General features: G+C 48.6%; 1 pseudogene; it reads right to left on the reverse strand.

Moving 5' to 3' along the window:
• Window positions 1-623: 623 nt before the first annotated feature.
• Window positions 624-2,277, reverse strand: LOC147678012 (adenylyltransferase and sulfurtransferase MOCS3-like; annotated as a pseudogene).
• Between the last annotated feature and the right edge of the window lie 6,588 nt (window positions 2,278-8,865).

Consider the following 8,865-nt stretch of genomic DNA (forward strand, 5'->3'; position numbering starts at 1 on the left):
GTGTGGATAAAGGTGGGACTTTCATATATTGTATTTTATTGTAGCTTTCTAAAGGAAGTTACTTTTTTGTGCACAAATTTTAAACAAATGTTCCTGCTCCTAAAAATCTGTGGCCGATGGAAAGTCCCTGTATTCCTATTAACCAACCAAAGGACCATTAGAGGTTTTGTTTTAGACAATTTAGTTCAGATTTCAGAAAATATATATGTATCATAGTACTTGAGCTTTGATTCACACACCACACAAACCGTTGGGTAACCTTGCAGAGTTCTTAATGCATATATTTATTGTAATATATTGAATAGTAATTTTGAATATTGCACACAATGAATGTGAGAGAAGAGTATGGCATCTTGGGGGCCCTAACCAAACAATTTTGCAAGGTTCGGGTTTTGATTTGAAAACCTTTGCAAATGATTTTAAGTATGTTAAATCAGTAACAATACAATCATATCAGTTAAATGAATAAAAATGTTGACTAAAAACTCCTTCTAAAAAGTTTTCAAGAAGACAGTACCAGAATACAGACAACAACATTAATCTACAGGAAAACAATAGCTAGCAGAATTTTTCTTTTCCCAGTCTACCAATCGTCAGGATACAGCCACAATTTTGTTAGTATATCAATATTGATGAAATATTGAATCCACTTTATTTTCCCAAGCCATTAAACCACTAATTATGTATTTTGATATGAAGAAATCGAGCTAATTGCCAGAGATTCCTTCCAAAATTGTAACTGCTTTCTGCGAGTCAATCCCCAATTTGCAAATAACCCACACAGGAAAAGGTACTGCTCCGTTGGCTAACTATTCCTCTTGATTAATGTCTTGCCTTAGAAGATGGACATATTGATTATTTTTTCCCCACTTACTTGGGGGAATGTGGAATGAATGAGGGAGGTGGCAGATGTCCACCTCATCTCCGAAAGAAAATTAGTGACCTTGTCATCCATTACCTCTGTGTATTCGTGTGGTGATATTCTTTCTTGTGGGGACAGCAAACAAAAAGGCCTGCTACAAAATGCTTCATCATCTTGCAGAGCTTGCACAGATGGATTCTCTAAACAGATGTAACAGTCAGCTTTTTTAGGACGCTTCTTGATATTACAAAAACACCCATCTACAGTCTCACACATCGTCAAAACCTGGCTAAAGGAGGTGCCCATTCCCGAAAGCATCTTTAACCCTTCCCCTGCTGGTGATGGAATGACTCCGTCATCAGCCGTGGTAGCGCTGTGCTGATGACGGAGCGGTTCCGTCACGGCACGCTCGGCACGCCTGCGCTGCGCGGATTCTGCGCCTGCGCTGAGCGTTCTATTGAGCGGGCGGGGCCATGACGGAACCACTCCATTATGAGCACAGCGCAACCGCGGCTGGTGACGGAACGGTTCCATCACCAGCATGCGCCCGCCGCACGGCCGCCCTCCCCACTTAGCACTGCAGCGGAATAGCCGCCACAGTGAAGGGGTTAATATTTCCAGCGCCTACAATTCCAGGGACGACTCCAAGGACTGCACCATCTGCACAATTAGTCAATATGTCTCAGCTGGAGGGGGTTTGGGACAAAGGCATTGGTAGCAGGGACCCCAATTAAAATTATACACTGTCCTTCCAACCTAAGGGTACTGGCAGAGACTAGTGGCATGCCCATTGGAACACATACATCATTGATGAGATACCTGGTGGGAACATTACCTGAACTTTCATCAATAATGTCATACTGTTCAACAAGCTCTAATGAGGTCTGGTATTTAAAGTCATATGGTAAGGAACGTATTCTACAGGATAATTAATTTTGGTGCTGATGCGGCAGACACAGATTTAGATGTGCCTTGCTTGTTCTCTTAATGTAAAAAACCTGTCTGTGCAGATTGCTCAATACAATGTCATGATCCACAAGTCCTAGTCAGCCAATGCCTAGAGCAGCCAGGTACTGGGCAAAATAGCAGCCAAGACCTCCAGAGCCAACCACTAGAACAGAAGAGTTTGCAAGATAGAGCCGCCCTTTAGCACCCCATCCTGGAAGAACGAGCTGTCTACAGTACTGCAAAATATCCTCATTCCTTTGGCTGGACTTTTGCCTTTAAAGATGACAATTCTCTTAGTAAATGACATACAAATGAGATTAACTAAAGGTTGACTCGTCTTGCAACTGCACAATTCTCTCTCTTAGGGCATTCACCTCTTCGGCATTCACCAAGAGCTCTTCCTCGAGCTAGACAATGGCATTTAAATTCATTGCAGTTACACAAGATTGTTTTCCCACAGGCAGCATACGAAAAAATCAAAGTCCTTTCGAACTTCCGGCAGTACAAGGGAAATAAAATGCTATGTTCTTGTTGCACATGCACCTTACTGCGTGCCTTCCCCCCTTCTCAGTTAACATCTTCAGCCACACTCTTTGTACTGTATTGGGCAGTCACTAGCATGCTCATTTATGGTAAGAATGCACAAATTATATTAAGTACACTAAAAGTCTTTGTGAAAAAAATAAATCCATAACAGACCTCTTGTGATACCACAAAGATTGGTTGGGGGTGTCAACTGTTAAGAACAGGAGGGAATCTAAAATAGTGTATGCAATAACAGTGATACACTCCTTTTGTCCTAAAGTATGGCTGCATCTTTAATAATATACCTGCTTTTTGTTGAAACTGGGAAAATTGGTGCTGCAGTGTTGTTTTTAAAAGAAATGCCTTGTACCCATACATGGGCATAATGTGTACAATGGATATTGCAATGAGTGCAAACAATGGGCCCTAATGATTTCTAGGTTAGTCGAATGGGAAAAAAAATGTGTGCTAAAAAAATAAATAGAAAAATAACCACAACTATAAGAATTTCGCATAAATGGTAATTGTTTTCACTAAATTGCTTGAATACCACATGAAATACTTGAAATAATCTTGCAAACTAAGCATTACAATTGTATTTCAAAGGGAGTAAATCTTTACTCTATTCAGTCAAACAAAATAATTTTTTGTACAGCTGACATGTTGAACTCACTTATTTGAAGGTGTGATAATGAAAATAGTGCGACCCAGTGAAATAACATATTTGCCTAGTATTACACAATTTGTGATCATTTTATTGGTCTAGAGCAATACAGAGCGCTCACATACCTGACGCTGATTACTGCCCACAAAGGATCTCTCTGCTGCCAAACGAAGGGCGCCTTCTTTGCTAACTTTGCCCAGCTGTGTCCAGACTCCTTGGAGTTCGCGCCGCTGGTGGGAGCTCTTCCGTGGTCGACGGATTGCCTACTAGCTCCCAGCGAGCGCTTGACCCCATTACCATTGGCTGCCTGCACCGGGGGACTGCGAGGACCAGAAGCCTTTGCTTCTTCCAGCTGGTGCCTCTTCCCCCGGCGGTAACGCCCCCTACCTGCCGGCTACTTACTTTTCGCGACACCCGCTTCGCGGGTGCCGCTCACATACCTGACGCTGATTACTGCCCACAAAGGATCTCTCTGCTGCCAAACGAAGGGCGCCTTCTTTGCTAACTTTGCCCAGCTGTGTCCAGACTTCTTGGAGGTCGCGCCGCTGGTGGGAGCTCTTCCGTGGTCGACGGATTGCCTACCAGCTCCCAGCGAGCGCTTGACCCCATTACCATTGGCTGCCTGCACCGGGGGACTGCGAGGACCAGAAGCCTTTGCTTCTTCCAGCTGGTGCCTCTTCCCCCGGCGGTAACGCCCCCTACCTGCCGGCTACTTACTTTTCGCGACACCCGCTTCGCGGGTGCCGCTCACATACCTGACGCTGATTACTGCCCACAAAGGATCTCTCTGCTGCCAAACGAAGGGCGCCTTCTTTGCTAACTTTGCCCAGCTGTGTCCTGACTCCTTGGAGGTTGCGCCGCTGGTGGGAGCTCTTCCGTGGTCGACGGATTGCCTACTAGCTCCCAGCGAGCGCTTGACCCCATTACCATTGGCTGCCTGCACCGGGGGACAGCGAGGACCAGAAGCCTTTGCTTCTTCCAGCTGGTGCCTCTTCCCCCGGCGGTAACGCCCCCGTGCATAAACCTCCCCTTAAATTGAACCGCATCACACGCAACGCGGGACGCGCGCGAGGAGAAGCGCGACGCGAAGCCCGGGCCAAGGGCGGGCCCGTTTCAGCCCGTTCCAGACTGTGCGAGACTGGACTGGGCCACGGTATTTGTGTTCTACTATTCATTCCTTGACTTGTTCTGATATTAACTGCAGGGACTTTACACCCATATCTTTGTCAACAGTGAGACCAGTTTGTTTTGCTCTATCATTATTGTATAGTTTGAGACCCATAGTGTCCGATCATGAGTAGAGCCACTAGAAGCAAAAAGACTGATAAATCTACTGACATAACTGGACCCATTGACTTATTTTTAAACAAGGCCAATGCAGCCATCGATAATACCATCCAATTGATAGAACGACGGGTGTCACATGAACTGGAGATTGCTAGAAAAAGATCGTCAATGGGCCCCTTGGCTCTAGCACAAACTCCAATTCACAAGGGTCCGATTACTCCCCTGTTGAATCAAGCAAGTGCGCTAGTTCACACAGTTCCAAATACGGTGGACTTGTCAGCAACTCAATTGTCATTAGGGTCTGATTCTGTGGAGGACTTGGAAAAAACACCGGACTTACAACTCCTACACAACCTACACAACCAAGACATGGCATTGGAACCTAACTCCACGGGTGAAAGGGAGGGTGCCATATCTAAGAGGTCAAGTAAGGGGTTGATTACACAGGAGATCACATCGGCGCCACCTAACTGTGTGAATCCCTGCAACCTGAATAAGAATAGTAACAATATTGTAGTACAGCAAATCCCCCCATCCACCAATAGAGTGGTCTCTAACATGCCCCCACAGAATACCGAGCCACTGGGGAACCTAGATGCAATAGGTGCGGTAGGTGGCATACACAAACCATGCACCACATGTTTGACACTACATGATTTTCTTACAAATAGTATGGGGATATTGTTAAAACACCATCTGAAACCCTTGGAAAAAAGCATAAGGATAATTGAAAAACAACTTGCAAAATTAAATACTCCTGCATTTATTCAGAAGTCATTGGGCACCCTAGATACGGGGGAGGGGAAAACCAAAGAGCCAAGTAAACCGGCGCAACCGCTTACCTTACCAGCGGCGTGTCCAAAACCCCTTACACAAGATAAAGTAGCAAACACCCAGACTAATAAGAGTGTCAGACCAAACTCACAAAATACCCCTAAACCCCCAATTGTAGAGGGGAAGGGCCAATCCGATATCACCAGTGATAATGCGCAACCCACCCCAGCCCTTGTGGCTTTAAATACCCAGCTAGCTAATCTAAAGGAGACTTTACACACATCACAAAAAACCCAGTCTCTCCAATCTCAGTCAAGTCAAGTCATAGCATTTATATAGCGCACTACGTACCCAGAGGGTTTCAAGGCGCTTAGGAAGGGGAGGAGGATTATTTGTCAAAAATCCACGTTTTAAGCTGCTTTCTGAACGCTAGGTGATTCTGGGTGAGGCGAAGGTAAGCGGGGAGTGAGTTCCATGTTTTGGCAGCCAGGTATGAGAAGGATCTGCCTCCCATGGTGGTCTTGTTGATGCGAGGTACAGTGGCGAAGGCTTGGCTGGAAGAGCGAAGTTGTCGGGAGGGGGTGTAAAAGGACAGTCGAGAGTTGAGGCAATCTGGTCCGATGTCGTAGAGTGATTTGTGTGCGTGGGTAAGCAGTCGGAAAGTAATCCTCTTATTGACGGGTAGCCAGTGGGGGTCTTTAAGGTGACCAGAGATGTGTTCGTTGCGTGGGATGTCTAATATGAGCCTGGCTGAGGCGTTTTGGATACGTTGTAGTTTCTTCTGGAGTTTAGCGGTGGTACCTGCGTATAGGGTGTTTCCGTAGTCCAGTCGGCTCGTGACTAGAGCGTGGGTGACTGTTTTCCTTGTTTCGGAGGGGATCCAGCGAAATGTTTTTCTGAGCATGCGAAGAATGTTAAAGCAGGAAGAGGATACGGCGTTGACTTGTTTGTTCATTGAGAGTGAAGAATCCAGGATGACGCCAAGGTTCCGTGCGTGGTCTGTCGGGATGGGTGCATTTCCGAGGGCTTCCGGCCACCAGGAGTCGTCCCATGCAGAGGGGGAATTACCTAAGATGAGGACTTCTGTTTTGTCTGAGTTCAGTTTCAGACGGCTTTGTTTCATCCAATCGGCGACTTCTTTCATTCCTTCGTGTAGGTTAGTTTTGGCGGTGCTGGGGTCCTTGGTGAGAGATAGGATCAGTTGAGTGTCATCCGCGTAAGAGATGATGTTGAGGTTGTGTTGGCGGGCGATGGCCGCAAGGGGGCTCATGTATACGTTGAAGAGGGTGGGACTGAGTGAGGATCCTTGTGGTACGCCGCAGATGACTTTGGTGGCCTCGGATTTGAAAGGTGGGAGGCGGACTCTCTGGGTTCTTCCGGTGAGGAACGAAGTGATCCATTCCAGTGCCTTTCCTTGGATTCCGATGTTTCTGAGGCGTTGTAAAAGGGTGCTGTGGCAGACTGTGTCGAAGGCTGCAGAGAGGTCGAGGAGGATGAGGGCGACTGTGTCTCCATTGTCCAGCAGAGTTCTAATGTCGTCTGTTGCTGCGATGAGGGCGGTCTCAGTGCTGTGTTTGGCTCGGAAGCCAGATTGTGAGGGGTCGAGGGATTTGTTGGCTTCGAGGAAGGTGGCGAGTTGGTTGTTGACGGCTTTCTCGATGACTTTGGCCGGGAATGGAAGAAGCGAGATGGGGCGGTAGTTTTTGAGTTCGGTGGGGTCCGCTGTTGGTTTTTTCAGAAGGGCGGTGAGTTCAGCGTGTTTCCAGTCTTCTGGGAAGGTAGCGGAGTTGAAGGAGCAGTTGATGACGTCTCGGAGGTGCGGAGCTATGACGGAGTCTACTTTGTTGAAGATGTGGTGAGGGCATGGGTCTGTGGGGGATCCAGAGTGGATGGAGTTCATCAGGCGGAGGGTGTCCTCAGTGGAGATTGGCTTCCAGGCGTTAAGGGTGTTAACGGGGGGAAGATGGTCAGCTGATGGTAGGGTGGGTTGGCTTCCGGGTTGGTTGTCAAAGCTGTTGTGGATGTCTGCAATTTTGTTGTGGAAGAATAAAGCCAGGGAGTCGCAGAGGGCTTGAGAGGGGGTGATGTCGTTGGAGTTGGCCGAGGGGTTGGAAAATTCCTTGACGATGTTGAAAAGTTCCTTGCTGTTGTGGGCGTTGTTGTCAAGTCGATCTTTGAATGCTGTTTTCTTGGCTTTTCGGATCAGTTGGTGGTGAGTACGGATGGCGTTTTTGAAGGCGTCCTTGTTGCTGGTGGATGGGTCTTTTTTCCAGGCCTTTTCAAGGGAGCGGCATAGTTTCTTGGACTTCTTGAGGTCGTCGTTGAACCATGCGGCCTTCTTGATGCCAAGTTTGTGTTGACGTTTTTTCAGTGGTGCTAAGGTGTCGGCGGTGTTGGATAACCAAAGGGTGAGGTTGGAGGCGGCTTCGTTGGCGTTAGAAGAGAGGGCTGGGGAGGTTTGAAGGAGCGATGTGGAGATCTGTTCTGTGGTGATTTTGTTCCATTTTCTTTGTAGAGTTGGTTGGAGGTGGATGATGGGTTTCGGCTTGTTGTAGGTGAAGTGAACGCAGCTGTGGTCAGTCCAGAGGAGATCCGTAGTGTGGCTGAAGGAGACATGGTTGCTGGAGGTGAAGATGGGGTCGAGAGTGTGACCTGCGATGTGGGTGGGGGAAGTGACCAGTTGTTTAAGTCCGAGGTTGTCGAGGTTGTCTAAGAGGGTGGCGGTGTTGCGGTCGCTGATCTTTTCAAGGTGAAAGTTGAGGTCTCCCAGAAGGATGTAGTCTTTGGAGGGGAGCGCGTGTGGGGTGATGAAGTCCGTGATGTCTTCACTGAATTTTGCGCGTGGTCCTGGTGGTCTGTAAAGGAGGGTGCCTCTGAGTGTGGTCTTGGGGTCGATGTGGATCTGGAAGTGAAGGTGTTCGGAGTTGGCGAGGTTGGCATCAGAGCTGGTTGAGATGCGGATTGTTTTCTTATGGACGATAGCGATTCCACCTCCTGTATGGTCGGTGCGGTCCTTGCGTGTGATCTTATAGTCATCAGGGATGGCGATGGCGATGTCAGGGGCGGAGGAAGCGTTCATCCATGTTTCCGTTAGGAAGGCGACGTCAGGAGAGATGGTGTCTAGTAGGTTCCAGAGGTCGATGGCGTGCCTATGGACCGAGCGGGTGTTGAGAAGGATGCAATCTAGGTGGTTGGGGTCGGGAATCTGTGTTGTGGTCGTAGCGGAGATGTTGTCGGTGCTGCAGAATTTGCAGGAGTAGCAGGAGAAAGGTCCATGGGTGCGTCCAGGAGCGGCTTGGACGCAGGTGGGGGCGCGGCCGGGGTCAAGGGCTAGGAGGGTGGCGGCATCGTAGGTAAAGCGGGGGGGGTGGGCGGCGAGAGGGGCAGGGGGTCTGGCGCTGGGCTCGGTCCAGGCGCGGACGGGCGTAGACGGGCTTACCTTTGGCGCACCTTCGGCGCGGGTTGGGCGCGGTCGCTGCGCGTAAACGCTGCGCGCGGGAACTCCTGTCATATATGGATGGTGGAGGGGGAGGGGCGAGGGCGTCTCAGCTGGGAGGCGGGGCGGGCTATCGATGACCACAACAACAACACCAACAAAATGGAGGAGGAGGGGGGAGCACAGCGGAAACGCACTAAGAGAAAAAGCGGCGCTTTTAAATTGAAAAGTGCTAAATTAGCAGAGCGGCAGCTAGGCAGCTAGGCACACAGCAGGCAGCAATTATTAGGCACAGATATAAACAAATGAAAAAAACAAAGGAAGGGCACTAGGTTCAGGCGGCCGTTCCATCTGCCACCTGAGGCTACC

Source organism: Lissotriton vulgaris, chromosome 12 (assembly GCF_964263255.1).
Source record: "Lissotriton vulgaris chromosome 12, aLisVul1.2, whole genome shotgun sequence".
In the NCBI taxonomy this organism is placed as follows: domain Eukaryota; kingdom Metazoa; phylum Chordata; class Amphibia; order Caudata; family Salamandridae; genus Lissotriton; species Lissotriton vulgaris.